This window comes from Lytechinus variegatus, chromosome 3, assembly GCF_018143015.1.
Source record: "Lytechinus variegatus isolate NC3 chromosome 3, Lvar_3.0, whole genome shotgun sequence".
NCBI lineage: Eukaryota > Metazoa > Echinodermata > Echinoidea > Temnopleuroida > Toxopneustidae > Lytechinus > Lytechinus variegatus.
In genome coordinates this window covers 57,861,359-57,870,853 of record NC_054742.1, presented here as the reverse complement: position 1 = coordinate 57,870,853, position 9,495 = coordinate 57,861,359, and the positions used below count along the sequence as shown (strand labels likewise).

The window sequence follows — 9,495 nt, the reverse complement described above, 5'->3', positions numbered from 1 at the left end:
AATACTTGATATACTTATGTCCAAGTTTCATGAGCTAGGTCGATATACTTTCTAAGTTATGCTGTAATTTCAAAAATGGTTAAGATTTGATGTTGACACCGCCGCCGTCGCTATGCTATGCAGGTGGGACAAAAATTCAAAAAAGCTACAATGCATGTTAGAGAGGGAGCTCCCAACAATCCCTAGCCTATTCCCAAAAATACAAGAATCGATGAAGACATTGAGTTTTAAGCTTACTGTAAAATTTATTTTGATCATTGTCCGGGGGACATTTCATAAAAGGACTTGTCGGACATTTTATCCGACAAGTACCAGTTTATCCGACAGTTACCATAGGAACAGTGCCTCATAGCCAATCAGAATCAAAGAACCTATTGTCCCCATCTTTGGATCAAGCGCATTGGTGGTTCAGTGGTAGAATTCTCGCCTGCCACGCGGGTGGCCCGGGTTCGATTCCCGGCCAATGCAATTTTGGTTTAGGTGATTTGTTTTAGGTGATTTGCTTATGATACGCCCATACAAATAACAAGAGATCGGATGTCTTGTGCTTCACTCATTGGATCCGGTTTCTTTCTTTCCCTTTTTTTTCCTTTGCTTTTTTTTTATTTTTAGAAGGTATATATGAATTTATAGGTGGTATTTTTTCCTTTCTCTGCTCTTATTTATTTATTTATTTTATTATTGTTCTTGGGGAGTGAGTTTTCGGCGTTTCTCTTTTTCTTTAAAACATCTGATCAAAATAAATATCAGTTTTCTGACCCTCACCCCTGACCCACATATTTCTGATATTGGAAGTAGAATGAAGTCACAAATACGAGATCTGCGTGTCTTGATCCGTAATACTTCATAATCTTTTTTTTTTTGCTATGCTTTTTAAATTTTTAGAAGGTAGGCCTATATTCAGACAATCTATAGGTGGTTTTTGTTCCTTTCTCTCCTTTCTTTTGTTTATTTTAGTTTATTATTATTATCATTTGGGGGGATTATACATTTTTCGGCAAGAGTTTCTTTTTTTGCTTTAAAAAATCTGATAAAAATAAAATTTTAAAAGTTTTCATACTCCTGAAAGTAGTATGAAATCACAAAGTACAGGGTCTAGGTCTAACATACGCCCTCTAATCATTGGTGTGATTTTTTCAATTCAAATCAATTTCCATTTATTCAATTCTCGTTTCTGCCTGACTTGAGTGTCAAATGAGCTGATACAACAAAATTCTTCTGTTTGAAAATTGTGTCACAACTGGCTATCCAATAGTTTGAACCACAAATTGGACCAGAGTTTAATTCAAACCAGGTTTTGAATACAAGCATGTGTATTTACTCCTCTCTGCCTTTCTATCCCACTTTGGGTTATTATAACAAATATATTTCATGCATAGCTTCCTTTGATGCAAATATTGGCTTGTGACTACGAAAATAGATAAACGTGGTATACAAATCACCTTCTTTTTAGAACAAAATGATTAAGTTTCCGCTCTTCTTCAATAAAGGGAAAAGGGATTATTGTCCCAGCATCAACAATCCAGCAGAATTTTTTGCAATCAATTTCATTGGTCAAGTTTGTCACATAAATGCTTTAAAAAATTTCAACTTTTCCAGGTCGCCCGCGCTTCGTGCTTATATGAAAATTATCATTGCTTAATGAAATACCTAATCTTGTATGTAAAAATAAAGATAAAAGGTGTTAAATCCAGGAATTAGGACACCCCCCCCCCCGTACCCAGCCCGGCATTAAACCTCCTGGCCATCGAGCGCATTTCGCGCGCTCAATAAATTACTTACAATTTAATCGTTATTTAAATGTTATGACCCGGTGATATGTCTATTCCAAATGAAGATATTTAGAAAATTAATCTTCTTCGATAATTTTGCGTCCAGAATAAAAACAACTCTGAAGACACGATCTAAGATTCTTGTACATTGGTGTACAGAGGGAGAGACTAAGGGGACATACCCCCCATCTCCTCCTCAATAATAATAATGATAATAATAAAAATGACAAGACCAAGGAAATTAAGGGAGAAAAGGAAAGAATATGAAGGGAAATGGCAATATATAACGCTACTTTCTGAATATTATGTCAAAGTTTATCACAAAATTGGATATTCAGTAAAAAAATCAAACAATTTTGCTTGCGCGCTTCGCTCGGGTCATTTAGGAAATGTTGTCACATACGCCATATTGTACCCACTATTTGTTATTTTTGTTTTCGGGGGAAGCTTATTACTCTACTGATCTGACAGAAATCAAGATGAAGATTATCATTTGTTATCACTCCAAACTATTATAAAGTCATTTTCCTAAGCATGGGAGCATTGGTGGTTCAGTGGTAGAATTCTCGCCTGCCACGCGGGAGGCCCGGGTTCGATTCCCGGCCAATGCAGTATTTGTTTTCTAATTTTGGTGCGCACAGAACAGGCATTTCAAGCAACACCCAGTCAGATCGGGCACGTCCCTGGCCAGATGCATTCAGGGAAACTTGTAATGAACTTGGTCTTTTTGTCTTTTCTTTTTATTTTTTTTTTGGGGGGGTGTGTTATGGTTTTTGTCTCGCCTGCATAGCAGAGTGAGACTATACACGCCGCTTATCCGACGGCGGCGTCAACATCAAATCTTAACCAGAGGTTAAGTCTTTGAAATTATAGCATAACTTAGAAAGTATATGAAACTAGTTCATGAAACTTAGACATAAGATTAATCAAGTATTACTAAAGATCCTACTTGAGTTTCAGATCACATGATCAGGGTCAAAGGTCATTTAGGATCAATGAACTTAGACCATGTTGGGGGAGTCAATATCGAAATCTTAAACTTAGGTTAAGTTTTTGAAATGTCATCATAACTTAGAACTTTTATGGACCTAGTTCATGAAACTTGGCCATAAGACCACATGGGATGAGTCTAGTATTTGGTCTACTACCTACCTGGCACTGTTTGCAGAGCTGCCAACCTGAAAAAGAATATTTCAGTATTTTCAATGTTGAAAATCAGTATTTCGGTGAGAAAATCAGTATTTAAAAAAATACCATAGGACAACACATAAAGCTGAAACTTTAGATATCAGTATTTTACATTAAACTCTCAGTATTTTTCTCACTTTTCATTACTAAATACTGAAAATCAGTATACTTTGCAGCTCTGTGGTTGGTTTAAACTACACTTGGTATAATACCATGGAGTTAAATACCCCCGACTTTGACTCTATATGTATAATACCCATTTAGTCTAATTCGAAGATGGTCTGAAGTGGACTTCATCAACTTGCGATTTTTTTTTTATCCAATGAAAATTTAGTCCCTAAAAAGTTCATCTAATTATACATCCCAAGACTGAGCGGAGAAAAACAGAGTGGATATGAGTAGGCTTACTAACTGGAAATTACACAAAAAGGAAAATCGACTATATATGTAAATGAAAATTAGATAAGTAGACGAGCTGGTTGTATATACGAAGAAGAATTAGACCAAGTGGGACAAGACCAATTGGCAATTTAACGAACTAAAAAAAAGGGATCCTTGAAATACATTGACGTAGGCTTATATCCGTTGTGCGATTCCCATTTCATCGGATATATCTGCGAGTCGCTTGCTGGCTAATCGTTACTGACAAACAGGGGGCTACCCCTCTTTTAATAGCTTCATCCTAAATATCTATAACAACCAGGACAAACTTGAACGATTCTGACATAATTGAGTTTCTGGCCTGTCGTGGTGGATAATAATCATACAGGACAAGCTTCAAATGAAATCGGCATACCCCCCTCTGAACCCGACAGAGAGATGGGATAATTAAAGGATGATTCGTTATGTCCGGCCTTCCGTGTCTCGCTAACCCCCCGTCCAAGGAGTCGCCAAGACTATCCCCTTCTTCCACTGTCCAGCCAGTTTAATTTGATCTTAATTTATCATGTAGGCAGACGGATTTTTAATTGACAACCCATCTTTCGATGCATGGCCGGACACAGTAGTATGCAAATTGGGCCACTCTCTTTCATATTGCCTTGGCTCAAAATAGTACAGTGCTTCGCGAGGGCAGCAGGGCAAACCAAATGAGTGCATTTTTTTTTCAGCATTACTTTCAAAGGATCCTACAATACAAAAGGAAATAATAGATCTATATTACCAACAACTTGGATGTTGCAAGCATTTAAACCTTTCCAATGTTTTATCATAGATTTATTATTATTTTTTCATTTTAGGAAAGCGTGTTCATTGTCTATTGAATCCGCAGGCCAATTAATGACAGAAACAGATATATAAGGAGCCCCATCCCTTATCATTCACCACTCCCCCATACCCCCCCCCCCCCGAAAAAAAGACGTCTTTACATCTGCGCCTTTTTTTCTCTTTAAAAACTTTTTAAACAATTTTGATACTATATACTCAGTTTGTTTAACAAATTTTCGGCATTACTCCTATTTGTTTAAGATCAGTATGCTTGATCTGTAATGAAAATCATAAGATCAGTATGCTCGATCTGTATATGAAAATCATAAATCATATAAGTCAGAAAAAATTGGAATTGGAATTTGTTAAACAAATCATAATCTCCTCCTATAAAAGCCTCTTAATTTACTATATACTCAGTGTTATGCCTTATATACCATTTATTCCGAAGAGTTAATAATAAAACAGTCGGATTTTCAAAATAAGTCATGAATGATTAGACAATGAAATTGCGTGAAAATGATGACATGCCTTCGATGGTCAAATGTCTCCAGCAGTAAACCGGCGACAGACTGACCATTAAAGTAATTCTGGAACTAACCAAGTCATGACATGAGACTGGGGCGAAGAATGAGAGACGGGGAGATCCCTCCTTAATGACCAATACTGAGTCATTGATTTAAGGCTAACTTTAAGACGCCTAGCTTTAAAGAGGTCATTCACCTTGAAATTAGACAAATATGTTTAAATAGATATAGAGAGTTATAGGAATGATCAAGGTTATTCTTGTATGAAAAATATTTTTTATTTACAAAATTAAATGGTTCCTTAAGTTTGGATGATCATATAAAATTGAAAACGTGAAAATTCACATTTAGCATTTCAAAGATTTATTATTTATAGGGGTGTCGTAGTGACTAAGGGTGGTACCGAATTAAGAACATGCATGAGAGCAAATGGGGGAAAAGCAAATGAATCAAAAGTAAAATAAAGATGCAAATCCTGGAAATGAGAAAAAAAAGAACAGAGGTAAAAATGATGAGGTACTAAAAATGACAGGTTTTCAGGTCTGAATATCAACAATTTTCATCTCGCGCTTTGCATTTGCTAGCGAGATTAAAAAAAAAACAACTCGCGCTTCGCGTTCTCATTCTTATTCATGAGTGACTTAAAAGTGTTTATACAACTACACCACATCTGTATTGAAAAAAGGATGGATCCCCCCCTTCGACAATGCTGGATTTGCCCCCAAAACATCATACCGTATTCGCTCCAAAACCAACTTCTGACCAAATACGAGATTCACACAATATTGTTTTCATGGTCATGAAAAATCATGTAACAATTACTATTATCGAACACGACTAAATCATTGAGAAATTTCTCGTCTTGGCATGTTGTTTCAGAGTTACCAGATTTGCAAGAAATACTCTTCTTTTTGAAGTTCGAAGGGTTTATTGTGGTTTGTTACACTGCATGGGAACAAAATCATGAACCATCCCGTGACATTCCTCATCCTCATTCTCGTGTCCTTCTCTCAAAACATGCATTGGACTAGGATACGTGAACATCAGGGGTATATTGAATTATGATTTGATTCATTGTTTTATTCTGTATTCAACAAACATAATATATTGATTGCTATTCTCTGCCATGAATCACAGAGGGAAAATGAAATAAAAAATATCATTCTAAAAAATATTATCTACTATCAAATTATTAAATAACATATAATAATAATATCAATTAACAAATATCAAATAACATTAACAACTTACAGGATATAAGGATTGCCATCATAAATATTGTCATCATAACTGTGACTCGGTTTAAAAAGAAATTGAGTGCTTAAAAAGTAAAATGCTGACGGATAACATAGGCCGAGTAATTTTATAGGGCCCCAAATGATACCACTATACCAATTACTGATGAAGCCATCCTACAAAAAGAAGACACTCAAATGAATACATGAATGAATAAATAAATAAATAAATAAGTAAATAAATAAATAATTAAATGAATAAATAGATAAATAAATAAATAAATAAAACAAAACATAAAATCACCATGTAATATTCAAGGTTATTTCATTTCATTTCAAGTTTACAGGCACCCACTCTAAGGATAAAATCAATATCATTCCAAAATATCGATTGCTATCATGATTAATATAGCATGAGTAAGATTATTTCTACAACCACTGGTCTTGAAGAACGAGACTAGCACGTGACGACCAGACGACCGGAGCGGTATCGCCGTCTTGTCGGTTTCCTTCCTTCCCGTAACCGGAAAGAGATGAGCGCCCGCCTTCGACCAAAGTCTTCGCGGACAGATGAATAACTTTCGAGAAAACGATGACCCTGCCTGCACACTATTCATTTCAACATCGACATTCGACAGTTATATTTTTGTGTGAAATTTAAGATACTTTGCTTTTTATTTTTCAAGAACTAGCAATATACTGAGATGTCTTTTTGTTACTTTTTGTTATGGATTTTAATCTATAGCTGCAAGCTATGTGGCAACTGGTTGTAAAGGGCACAAGCTTGTCGAACCACCATAAATCAACAATAACAGCAACTACACCACCATCATCAACAACACAACAACAACACCCGCTTATTATAGAAATTCACACCGAATAAACCGATTACAATCCGAATGATGATAATTGATTTAAAACGATGACAATGTTTCGTCAGATCACCGTTTTCTTTTGGCACATTATTTTATAGCTCAAACGAAAAAAAAAAAACAATAATTTGAGTAAATTTCTCTTCATGTTCAAAGAACATATAGGCCTAAGGTTCTAAGCCTATATAGAATATCACATGTAACAACCCTTACATGAATTGACATGTCAGGGAGATAGGCCTTGGGAGTCTGGTAATGAGATCATCTTTGTTTAATGTTAACGGATCATTATGTCATCATAATTGGGAATTTCCCTTTTCACCCTTCACCTGTAACCATATATCATGAACAGGAACAACATTTGTTCTTACGTAATGATGAAACCAACGCAACATACATTCTGAATAGATGCAAGGTCTATCAAACAATGAGCTCTGAATGAAAGTCCGTAAATTTATGTTTGATAAACATGATTAAACAGCAGCAAAATGTGAGTCCACTTCTCTTTGACTTTCGTGAATTTCCAGGATTGCTTTATAAATATAGATTTTTTTCTGGAAAATTCAGGAATTGGATTTTCTCGCAATGTTTCAAGGATATATCAAGTATTCCAAGAATACTATCTAGACGGATTGATAGTTTCGTATCCCTGAAAAAGACGCGAAGTTGCGTCGAAAATTTGGAATATATACATTGCAGTAAAAATTTTGTTTCAGCTAAATGCATTATCCCGCAAAGATGTACTCTTTCTCTCCTTTGTCTCTTATTATAGACTGACCAATATACACGAAACCTCGAATTCCCATAATGAAGCAGATTTCTTCTTTTTTTTCGCTTGCTCCACTCGTTCGCCAAATAAAATTAGAAGAAATGAAAGTTGAAATTGTGATGCAACAATGAGATACATAATTCATGACACTATAGTACAAACATATAAATAATAATGATAATACGAAAAAAAACTTTGTCAGTCATTTGATTTGTTTCCAGATATTTGCCGAAATTTCATTATTTTTCAGCATTCAGTTTAGGATAATTAATTTTGAAAAGTGGAAGCACTCGGAGTAAATGATAACAGGATCGTCAAGATTTGTAAACGAGGAAGGGCTACAACGGGACCTTGATTTTTACAGAACATGCAGAATGGCTCGAATTAAGATTCATGTGCCTTATCAAATAGCGTATAGTAAAATTATCTGGTATAGGATTTTTTTTAAATATTACTCCATTGCAACAAGACGACGCACAAAACATCGATTAGCAAGTTAATATCTTAATTCATAAACTGAAATGACTGATGGTATCGTTATTTATCACAGAAGACAATCTTATCTGTTCGAATTGTATATAGAGTCAACATATGTTTCAGAATGTACGGTACGTTAAGGCACAAATGAATGTATGATTAATTGTGAAAGAAGTACTTGAGTAACTATGATAGAACACAAATATCGAGTTCGAGGCGAAAATATTCATCAAATCCTTCAAGTCAATGGATGGTATGTTAATTATGTTTATTATCTACCACTTTTTTAATAGTACAGAGTAAATTGAACAGCATGTATAAATTTCAAACAACCTGAGTAGTATAAGGTTGTCTCCAGCGTCATGACGTAATGTTACGTAACCCTCATGAATATTAATGAGGGTCATGAATATTAATGAGGGTCTTGAATACATAATGAGGGTGTCTTGGGCGTCATGACGTCACACGAGCCCTAGGCTCAACCCTAGCCGTAACCCTAACCGTAAGAGTACCAGCAACTGCAACCCTACCCGAAACCCTAATGTACCAGCAACCCTAACCCTACCCCAAACCCTACTCTATCGATGTCACTGACGCCAGGCAATGACATGGACGACATCGATAATGACATCGTTGGATTGGAACAGGGGTAACATGATGAGGAAAAACGATAATTAAAAGGCGACAGTTTCGTCATTTGGTTATTTTCATCATTTTGATAATTCTGTCATTTCGTCATTATTTGCTATTCTGCCATTTGTCAATCGGTCAGTTATTCATTTTCTCGTGCTGCCATTTCGTCATTCTATCCTTTACAGGGAATAGGGTGGAAAAAGGGGATGGTCCGTCGGCAAGCCCAGACAGGGAGGAGCATGGGGATAAGTATCCGTCTTTTCATTATTGTACAATTCGTCATTTTCATACCATCGTTTATTTTTTTCTCTCGTTTTGTCATGTTGATAATTCTGTCATTCGGCCATTTGGTAATTATTCTAGCATTCGTCGATTGGTCACTATTTTATTTCTCATTCAGCCATTCGGGCATTTCGCCGATTTATCATTTTCTTCGTTCCATTATACGCTGTTGTTCCGTTTGTAGCTTAAGTTTCCTTAAGAAATTGTTTCATTGAAAATCAAGAAACATATGCATCATTTTGTTTTACTTTGTTTAATTTGTCTATTTATCATTGTGGAGCGTTGTGACCCAGTGGATTAGTCTTCGGACTTTGAAACAGAGGGTCGTGGGTTCGAATCCCAGCCATGGCGTGATTTCCTTCAGCAAGAAACTGATCCACAATGTGCTGCACTCAACCCAGGTGAGGTAAATGGGTACCGGTAGGAAGTAATTCCTTAAAAAGCTGTGTGCGCTATGAACGCCTAGCCTTAGCCGGGTAATATAGGAGCGCCTTGAGCACCTAACAAGGTGGATATGTACGCAATATCCACCTT

General features: G+C 35.9%; 2 non-coding genes across 2 annotated transcripts; both read left to right on the top strand.

Annotated features, from left to right (window-relative positions):
* Positions 1–397: 397 nt before the first annotated feature.
* On the top strand, positions 398–468 carry TRNAG-GCC. The gene has a single exon. It is a non-coding gene; the product is annotated as a tRNA-Gly (tRNA).
* A 1,844-nt stretch (positions 469–2,312) lies between these two features.
* Positions 2,313–2,383, top strand: TRNAG-GCC. The gene has a single exon. It is a non-coding gene; the product is annotated as a tRNA-Gly (tRNA).
* The last annotated feature ends 7,112 nt before the right edge of the window (positions 2,384–9,495 follow it).